This window comes from Octodon degus, unplaced genomic scaffold (assembly GCF_000260255.1).
Source record: "Octodon degus isolate 3935 unplaced genomic scaffold, OctDeg1.0 scaffold00040, whole genome shotgun sequence".
NCBI lineage: Eukaryota > Metazoa > Chordata > Mammalia > Rodentia > Octodontidae > Octodon > Octodon degus.
Window position 1 is genome coordinate 16,188,811 of NW_004524616.1, and position 10,923 is coordinate 16,199,733.

The window sequence follows — 10,923 nt, forward strand, 5'->3', positions numbered from 1 at the left end:
CAATTTAAGGAAGAGAGGTTACTTGAACTCAAGGCTTAGCACATAGTCAGCTTGGTTCTGAGGGGATGAAGGAGGAAAGCTGCTAACATCTCGGTGGCCCAGAAACAGAGAGGAAAGGGTGGAGCCAGGGGAGATACACCCTTCCCCATTACCGCTGCCTCCCCAGGGACCCTGCTTTGCTGATCTGCTTTACTTCCTATGGCAACTCAGCAAGCAGGTCAGCTCTAGCCTCTTCATGCCCTTCCACAGGCCCTGCCTGTCAGCCCAGGAGGTACTGGCAGGAAGTTCTAGATCCAAACTCCAAATGGTAGTATGGATTGCTTAACAATATTACACTTCTAGTCCATGAATAGGGTACATTTTCCCATTCACTTGTGCCTTTAATTAATTTCATAGTTACAGTTTCCATTCACCTCCATGACTAAATTTATTTTTAAGTATTTTATTTTTGGATGCCACTGTAAATGGGATTGTTTTCTTGTTTTGTTTTGTATAATTTATTGTTATGGTATAGAGATGCTACTGAATTTTGTTTGTTGATTTTTTTAATCTCCCAAGTTTTCTGAATCTGCAGGATTAGTTCTGACAGTTTTGTGGTTGAATCTTTAGGGTTTCCTCTGTATAAGATTATGTCAATTGCAAGCAGAGAAAATTTAATTTTATCCGTTCCCATTTGATACCATATCTTTCTTTGCCTAATTTCTCTGACTAGGACTTCCACAACTATGTGGAATAGAAGTGGTAATACTTAGCAAATTTGTTTTATTCCTGCTTTAACATGTGAATGTACTACTGTTTTTCCTTCTTATAGAGAAAAGTTATTCATCAAGCAATTTTAATGATTAAGACTGTTCTCTTTCTATGGATTGCTGCACAATGTAAAAATATCATCAACCCTGTTGAGTGCTTTTTCTTAAAATTAAACTTTGCAGATTTCTAAATATTTTGTGATTAAAGAAAAATGAACTATAAATGACAAATAATGGCTGTCTGTACCAAACATATATTCTGGTCAGGTATATAATTTTCTAGTTGAATCATTAAAAAAAGCACCAGCTAAAGCATACATTTTACTGTTTTAAACATTGCTTCCCCACAGTGTTGTGAGTTTCTTAAAGTAGAAATAGTGTGATAGAGGAATGCTAACCCTGGAGCTCTTGGTACTCCCTAAGAATGACCTATTCAGCTGGCAGTTAGTTTAATTATGTATATTTAAAAATGCCCCAAGATGAATTATCAAACAATTCAGACTTTCTTGGCATGCAGTTTCCAAAATTAAGTCTCTTGAGCAGGGGAGACACCTCCGTGGTGTAAGGGTCTCACTGACATGTACAAGGTCCCCCGTTTGATTTCCAGTGCCACAAAATAAATAAGTAAATAATAAAAACAAAATTAGGTTTCTGTTGCATTTAGATTTACATTAAGAATAAGAAGTGTCATCCACCTTCATTGTACACCTTATCCTTCCAGCAAGAAAAAGAAAATCATCACCTATTCAAGTGGTGCAGCATTAAGAATTAAAAGTTACCATTTTAATAGACCTTTTACATGTGTGAATAAATGACAATCAGTGACTATACAGTCTTCATGAAAAATTAACAGTATTTTTTGTGTTTTCTGTTTTTTGTTTTGCAAGGTCTTGCTCTATAGTTCAGGACAATCTTGAACACACTATATAGTGCAGGCTGTTTCAAACTCATGGAGATCCTCTTGCCTCAGCCTCCCAAGTACTGAGGTTACAGGTGTGTCATATGTTATTTTTCTATAGACAAGTGGCTCTAATAAGAGAATACTTTCCCCCCAGTGACACAGGGTGTTCTCAGAATTTTGGCTGGTATTGAAGTACCAGACTGAAACTGATAGTCTTACTGGAAACGCAACATGCCCCACATTGTGGTTCTGCACAGTGTTCTGATTCCAGATGCATCTGTGAGGCTGCTTTGCTGCTGACATCTGAGACTGCCAAATGGAGAAGGCCAGTGGATCATGGCCACAGAGTGTGTGGTAGATGGCTACTGGGTGGTCAGCTTCTTACACCAAGCTGAATTAAGCTAGCATGGTGCTGAGTGTGGGAGGCCCTCCTGAGGGTTGTTGCCAGCAGCATAAAGGCAGAACAGGAGAAGCTGCCAAAATGCTGTTAAGGATGCTGCTTGGAGAAGCTAGTTCTCTTGAGATGTTCTGCTGAGGACTTTGTCATGCTGGCTTTCCCAATGAACTTTGGAGAAGCTTGGGTCCTCATCTTGAGCATCGATTCCTGGCTCCAGAGGGGAAGATAGTTTGCTGCTCAGCCTCATGAAGAAGCTTGTTGTGTTACCTTTTCTTATAAGAACTCAGCTTTCCTTATCGCTGGAGGAGCTTGGGACCTCATCATTGCTGAGGATGGCTGTGGTACTTTTGGGGTCACTCTGGCACTTACTTTGAGCATGGCTTCCTAGCTCCAGTTCAGTTCCCTCAGCCTGCTAGCACAGATCCTTCATCCCACTGGCATAGACATAGACTTCCTAGCTTCCACCACCTTTGGGCCTTTCCAGCACATATTCATGAAACGGGCCTTCGTGGGACTTTGTTGTGGGCTCTAGGTCTCTAGTTGGACTGGTGGGAAGCATTGCTATGAGCTCTAGGCCCTCAGCTGGATTTGTTGGTATTTAGTGTGTGGATAGATTTCTTGCACTTGTAGCATGTTATTCTCAGGTGATTCATTATAAGATACCATTATAAAATATATCCTGTACTATATTGTTCACTTTGCAAAAACCCCAAACGATAACAGAGGGATACAGAGATCCAAGGCTTTGGACACTGTTCTCACTGCTTCTGTAGGAGGGTTTATGATATCTGTGACATTCGTGTGTCCTTGCTTTTGAGAATCTTTGGGTGAGGGAACATGACATCTTCCAAAGGACAGCTGTGTATCCTGGCCCACTGAACCAAACCCACATGTAACACATTTGGGGCTGCTGTCCATGGAGCTCTGTGAGGACATCCTGGACTGTGTACTGTTTGCAGGATCTCAGCTAAAGTGAAGAAGGCCCTTGAAGTCCTCACCACTGCCGCTGAGCTCTGCAAGACCACTTTCTGCTGCACGAGTGGGATGAGAACCATAGGCCACAACACTGATTCAGGTATTGTGCCTCTAGATATTACTAGGCATTCTACCAAGGATCAGATTGTCACTTTATTGCCCCCTCTACTTGTCACAGTGTACTTGCTGGGCTCCAGCATACATATAATAACACCCAAGGTAGCTTTTCATCACACCATGAAACTCCCCTGAGCCTGTGACAACCCATCATGGCTCACACACACGCCAAGAATTTGCTATGCAAAGCAAACTCATAAGGGCTTCCTTGGCCATTGTCCACTTAAGACAAGTGTTCCTCATGGACTTGCTCTTGCACTGTGCCCAGCAAAGCTCTTCTCCTTCTTTAGGAACTGGTGTTTTGGGGGCTGTGGTGCCACAAGTGTGCTCCACATTATACAAGAGTATGTTCTCACTCACATGGCCTTCTAGAAAAAGGCTTTCCCAGCAGGTGCCCATTTAACTCAGGCTATGTATGTCTTTTCACTTAGTTTCTAGACAGTTACAAGGGCCCTTCATTGGTCATGCTTCTTTTACTCTTTCTTCCTTCTTTCTAATTTAAACTCCAAAAAGTGCAGACAGGAGTTCTTTCTTGGTTTTCAACTGGGTTTCTGTGCCATCCTCAGCCAGAGCTGCCTTGGGATCTTGCTCACCAACAACCCTTCCTCTTCCACACACTTTCCTCTACTTCCTCATTAAGTAGTTTGCCAGTTTGCTTTTGGGTTGAGTCTTAAGCTAGACTTGGCCTGCGGAAAAGCCCACTAGGACAGAGACACTCTCTGCTGTAGCTGTAGGTGGTTGAAGTCATGATAAATAGGTTGTGTTCTTTTTCTCCGTTAATTTACTTGAGTCAGCAGCCCTACTTGGTGAACTGAGTCTTACTATTGTTCATCTGCTTTCTTTCTCCCCATCACCATCTTGGAAAGGGCTGAATGGACTTGAATACAACCAAGGTCATCAGGATGATGGGATGGCTCATTTTAAAGAACAAGGTAGGAAACTGGAAGCAAGTCTCTGGTGACTGAGAGAGAAAGAGAAAGCATGTTGATGATAATGGTAAAGACAGAAGTAGAAGATAAAAGAGCCAACCATTGCCAGCCTCAGGGTCTCTCATCCGAGATTCAGGCTTAATTAGAGTGAGTAATAGAGGGATCACTGGAGAGGAGATGGGATTTCAGAGTGTTTGGTGGTTCTGGAGCATCATCCATAATTTTCTTTATAACAAATTAAGAAATAAAGGCTTAGCAAGAATGAATAAGTTTTCAAGTCTTTACTGAGCTCATAGCAAGGAAAGCCAGAACAAGATATTAGGTCCTTTGGTTTCTAACCTAATTCTCTCCTTCCTCATGAAGCATCAAAGCAAAGTTATCAAGTAGCAAAGCCAAGTGTTCCAAGTCTGTTTATCTTTCAGCCTGTCCCAAAGCATGTGTTCTTTCATTTATTCTGATTAAACTTTGTGATGACAAAGTTTGTTAATTATATATATTTTATAAATATTTTAGTCATCCTAAATGATTCTCAGAGTTCTGGCATCATTTGTCTCAAATGTGCAAATTGGAAACCAAGAATTATGATGTATATGAGGCCTATCTTGGACATGGAAGGAAAAAGAGTAATGACATTAATATTTTCCCATGGAAAATTGCTCAGAATCTTATTCTAGGAGTCCATGTAAACGTGTACTTAATGAAAACTTCTGATGTGACATACTTTTTTTCATCTTGCTGAAAATAAGAAGTAAAACAAAATTTTAGTTAAAACATGGATGATAAGCATGTTTTTTTCTTTTGGAAAAAGAATATTGTGTGATTATGTTCAATAGGCTCCGTTTGAGACAGTTCAGGCTGGTCTTGAACTCACTGTGCAGTCTAGGCTGGCCTTGAACTCATTGCAATCCTTCCCTAGCCTCCTGAGTGCTGGGATTACCAGTGTGCACCCCATACCACCAGGCCCGGCTGATAATTATTTTCTTAAAATAAGTTATGGTTTATTTTTTCTAAATTCTAGATATAACATTTATTTTCATTTGTATCAACTTTAATAAAATTTATTTGGCTGGAATGTGCCCATATAAAATTTGGCATTAGATTTTTGTTTCCACATTACATATCTGAAAGGTTCATTAAACTGGATAATTTTATAGTAGATTTATCTCCAATTCAAGTTGTTAAAACATAGGTATGTCTGTGTGCCCCAAAAGGCATGTTTTTTACAGTGAGCACCATTTATGCCAATGTCTTCTATATAGTGAGGAATCTGAATTTTGCTCTCTCTCTCTCTCTCTCTCTCTTCTTTTTCAGACAGATTTAACTGTAGTTCAGGTAGCCTTAAACGCACTATGCAGCCCAGGATGGCCTCAAACTTGTGCTTACACCTGGGGAATTTGGTAAATTATTTAATGCCTATTAAATCTAGCTCTATTTAGTTATATTTGTTTGAACTCAGATCTTATTCACAGAAGCATTTGGTTTTCTAGAACTATTCAAACAAATGAAATACTTCCATAGTAAATACATTATTGTGTGATTATGTTCAATAGGCTCCTGACAACCATCACACATCAGAATATTCCAGGAAATATTTCAAATTTAATTATTGAACTGGAGTGGTAATAAGTCACCACATCTGATACAAAGGAAGTATTGAGTTGGAAGGATTTATTAAAAGTTTTCTTTTATAGCTTGCTAGGAAACCTTTTACTCTAACCTTCTGGAAAAAGAATTAGGTAGCTCATTAGAGGTTCAATTACATAATCATTATTCACTTATAACTTGAAACATTAGAATCTATGTTATATCTCACATTGTATATGAAACAGGTAAGAGAAGTGAAGCAAAAATCAAAAAGTTCCCACTGCCAAGTTTCACTTAAAATGATGATTTGGAAGCAATAAATATTTTAATTTTATACTTTGTAAAAGAAGAGGTCATTTCCTTACTTTTTTTTTCTTCTCAGATCTGAAAATGTCTTTATTTTTTAGAAAATGAATTCCAGCAAGGTTAAGAAGTAATACCAGAGGACATAGGTGCAGAAGTGGATGTAGTCAGTCATTCAAAGCATTCAAATAAAAATGTGGCAATATAAATAATCAAAAAGCATGACTTAGGTGTTCCAAACAAAACATGTAAGTCATTCCTAACTAACTTGAGCATTTCCTAGACAGGGAGGAAACAGTTAACATTTAAAGTCCTGAAAGCATTTTCCTTGGTTAATTACATTAGACAGATTGTTTGCCTTTGATCAGAATCAAATTCTTTTAAACATGGATAAAGTATTACCCAGGTTCACTGTTAAAACAGACAACATGTTGTAAGTTGACTCTGGTGTAATGTATTCCAACAAAGCTTAGAAAATAAAGATGTTGAGGTGGCTTTGGACTGAGCCTAACAGTCCTCTCCTCTGCTGACAACTTCTTTATAAGTCAGACACAGCAGGATGGTGTGTTCAGACTGCACTGTGCATGACCCTTTAATGTCACATAGTGGCGGGTATGGGTCTACAATGCCCAAGCCACACAGATTCTTCAGTGCCATTAAGTATTTACTTTCACCTAGATGATCCAGCCATTAGCAGCAGAAGGCAAGTGTGCCGAAATTTTCATTGATGACATTTAACAAATGTTTTTTTTAAAATTTTTTTTAAACATTTATTTATTGTGTGTGTGTGTGTGTGTGTGTGTGTGTGGCCAGCTCAGCCCACCAGGGGGCGGGGCTGGCTGGCATGTGGTGCTGGGGGATCGAACTGCTGTCCCTGTGCTTTGCCAAGCTTGTTCCAAGTAGGTGCTTTAGACCACTGAGCCATCTCTCCAGCCCCGTTTTTTTTTTAAAATCAGTATTCTATTTATTTATTTATTTATTTTTTTGTAGAACTGGGGATTGAACTCAGGTCCTTTTGCTTGCCAGGCAAGTGCTTATTCTACTGAGCTATCTCCCCAGCCCCAAATATTTCATTCTTGGAAGCCTTATTGGCACCTGTCCAACATAAAAATTTTTCACGTAATGTGAACACTGCATGTCATCATGAGCAACACCTTTTCCTGTACTACCAAATGTTTCAATGGCATACGTTTCCCCTTCCTCCATCTGCATCTCCTCCCCACCCTTCACGATGGGCACAGTCTTCCCTTTGTGTATTCTGTACGGCCCAATTAAGTGTCCATTCAGATTATGGATCGCTTTGCTTGGTATGTCTTCCCGTCGATTTCCACTTCATGGGATTCCATTACCTCCTGGATGGCCTCACCCACATCACAAAGACGGACATCAATGCCAGCACACTTTATTCCAGTATTAGTGGCATCTTTTACAGCTTTTAATAATATGTCATATTTGGGATTAATAGTGACAGTAAAAGTACAGTCAGTTATCCTACCACTTATATGTGTTCCAAAGTCAATCTTACAGATGTCATCATACTGTAACACTGTGGTATCACCTGCGTCGGGTGTGCAGTAAGCAGCACAGTTATTGAGAAAACACCTAATTGCAAAGGCCAGGCCTGCATTCAAGCCATTCTCTTGTATGAGCCTGCAAGCACCGTCTTCCAACTTCTCACAGATTTCTATCATTGTCATCCCAGGCTTGACCCAGCTCATAACGTATTTTCTGACTTGTCCATGTACTTCTGCAGCTTCTTGAAAATCCTTCCAGATCTCTTTGCTAGCCTGATCTAATGCTTTCTTTTCTTCACTTGTAGTTCTCCCAGCAGCTGTTTGCCTGTCCTGTGTGGGTGGGTACTCACACTCCTGTCCCCTGGGGAACACATCACTAGGGTACAGTTCACAAATTGGCACTGAGGGAGGGTCCGTCTAATTTTTGGTCTTCTCTTCATCTTTTTCTTCTTCTTTCCAGTTGCTCCATCTCCATCAACGTCTCTATCCTCATCTCCATCCTTCTCCTCCTCATCTCCATCCTTCTCCTCCTCATCTCTCTCTCTCTCCTCCAGTGCCTGTCTTTCCAACTGTGTTGCTACCTCATCCATGGAGGTTCCTGATTCTTTCTCAGGTTCTTGCTGCCCTGCAACAGCTCCTTTACTCTTTTTCTTCTGCTGCTTCTTTTTCTTGGCTGCTTCCTCTGCCATAGAAGCAGCTCCCTCTTCCCTGTTATCTGGGTCCAGGTCACTGTTCAAGTGACTCTTGGAGGCCTCTGCCTTCTCCATGCCTGCCATAATGCCAGAGAGAGCCCATTTCCTCACTTTTGAAGGCTGAACAAAATGATTGACAAGATGGTGAGACATAAAGTAACAAGAGCAGAATCAAGACCATAAAAGATGAGAGTGGTGCAATATGCAGAGCTACTGTTATGCGAGCATGACACCCAAAGGCATTTGCAGAAGTTGGTTTGGATTGATTTGAATATTTATAAAAAAAATTTCCTCTACTATTGTTGAGAACTATATAAAAATTTAGGCCCTCAACTTCTGGAAAGATGGCAGAATAGTAAACAGCAAACAACCTCTGCAAGATTGGTGTTCAGGAGGTAGAATTTACCAATGTGAGGAAGAGGAGGGAAGTGGGTCCCCAAGACCCAGAAAAGATCTGAAGCAAGAACTGAAGCCCACTGGGAAAGAGAAGAGAGACCTAGTGCAGAAGAAGGATGTGGCAAATCCTGAGCCCTCTCTGAGCTCTCACCCACTCTCTGAGTGAGCCCTCTCTCTGAGCCCTCACTCACTGTCCAGGAGGAGTAGCTTGAACCTGCACATGCATGCTAACTCCTGGTGACCCCAGAGGACTCCATGAAGAAATACACCAGTGTAATAGAGGAGTGGACACAGTGGATGGCAGTGGCTAGTGAGTTATTTGGATTCAGATATCCCCCAGAAGAGGATGATTGTTGGTAGCAATGTAGTAGAGGGGCCAACAAAGCTCAGTTTCAGAGCAGCTATGGGCTAGTTCCATCTACAGGCTCCCAGTGTCAGGATGAAGTAGAACTGAGTTCAAGTTGACAGGTCAGGGAGCTGGCAGGGGGCACATGGAGTGCTACAGGCTGAACAAATTGGGTTCTGACTAGCTACACAACCTGAACTTCAGTGGAACTAAAGGTGAAGGCTTGCTGTGATTACCTGCTATCCCACCATAGATTATAGGAAAGAAATGGAATGATTAGCTTTCTAGGATTAGTCAACATGAATTTGGGTTCTGTTTGTCCATTGTGTCTACCAGTGATGACAGAGACAGATCCTGAAGTAATCACATTTCCCTCTTTTTTTCTGGTTTTGTGTTTGATTTTTCTTGATTATTTGTTCTTCTTTTTGTATGACTGTGAGTATTGTACCTACTTGTTTTTTTCTTTTTGTAGTTATGTTTGATCTTGTTTTTATTCATTCCTTCTCTCTTTCTCTCCTGTCTCCTTCACCAGTTTCCCAAAGTTTCCATAATCTTTCTTTGTCCTTCAGCCTTGCTTCTAATCTTTTCTTCTTGTATTTCTATTTTTTTAAAAAACCCTAACCCCTTTAAATTTTTCTCCCATGAAAGTAAAACTGCCATACTGAGAGTGTATTTGTTCAAAAATGATCTTCTTTCTATCAATAATGCTCAAAATGATCTTGTTAACTAGAAAAATCTAGTTAATATGGTTAAAAGTGGTAAATAAATAGTTACTGTGTTTGATGCTACTGTTATAGGTGATTATACTACTTAGGCTAGGTGACATAATTGATCAAATCAGAGGCTACTCCTGGTGTGCTGAGACTGAGATTTCCTAAGGATCATAAACAAGACTATCGACCAGTACCAAAGAACCAGAGTTTAGGCCAAATAGGCAGTAACTTGTCATCCACAATAAATTGAAGAGCTAGGGTCTTGCAACAGACTCCAAACCCTAAAGCCAGTAATACACAGAATGTATCTCTGAAAAATAGTCACTTCCTAAGTATTCTAAAGACTAGTAATGAAGTTAACTGTCATATATAATTTATAAGCATCAATGTAGGCATTAAACTTAAAAAACAGAAAATGACAAGACATTTAAATATGATGCAACCCCAGACTTCCAGCTCATCAAAGGCAAACCCAGGGGGCAATAAGGAGGAACATGCCTAAATTTACCCCCTTGGACTCTCTGAAGGAGAAACAAATGAAGGAGGCTGTAGGAAAAAATCAAATCAGAAATAAATTTTCAGTATCAACAGAGGTGGCAACTGTAATGGAAAACATGCTAGTGATGCTAGAGCAGATAAAAAATAGAGCTCAGGAAAATGATGGAAATTATGAACATCCAACATAGGAAAGAAATGGAATCCATGTAACAGATTCAGTCAGATACCCAGAAGATTAAAAATTCCACTGAAAGTATCTTGAACAGAATGAGCCAATATGTCCAAAGTTGTTGACTTTAGCCTTTTACAGTTCAGTATATTAATATAGCTTTACTTTTTATATCTGTGGTTACACTTTTCTGCTGGATAGTTACGGTCAAGTTAAAGCAAGACCTATATAACTAAAAATGTAACTTTTGTTATCTGACAAGGTCAGTCAAATCCCCTCAGGATTTACCCTGGAAATTTTTTGTCATTGTCAGCCATCTGGATGAGTCACAGCCATTGTTTGACCAATTTGCTTTCTATGAAAGCCTGAGAGAATTTTTTTTTCTCTCTAGAAGACTCTCCTTAGGCACACTATACATTGTCGATCACTTTCCTCTGTGGTACCATAATCACCCCTCCTTTTTCCCCCTATAATCTCCTTGATCAGATGTACTGATAACTCACTTCTATTATGGGCTACTGGACTATATTGGGTTATTTTGCTGAATTCAAGTACCTACAATCTTTGGTCTGGCATCAAGTATGAAAAGGTTCTTTAAAGACTTCTCCAAATATAGCTTCTCTAACTGTAATGGAACACC

The 10,923-nt window shown here is 40.0% G+C and overlaps 2 pseudogenes; both read right to left on the reverse strand.

Moving 5' to 3' along the window:
* Positions 1–2,740: 2,740 nt before the first annotated feature.
* Positions 2,741–6,385, reverse strand: LOC111816783 (annotated as a pseudogene).
* A 77-nt stretch (positions 6,386–6,462) lies between these two features.
* On the reverse strand, positions 6,463–8,245 carry LOC101585434 (annotated as a pseudogene).
* Between the last annotated feature and the right edge of the window lie 2,678 nt (positions 8,246–10,923).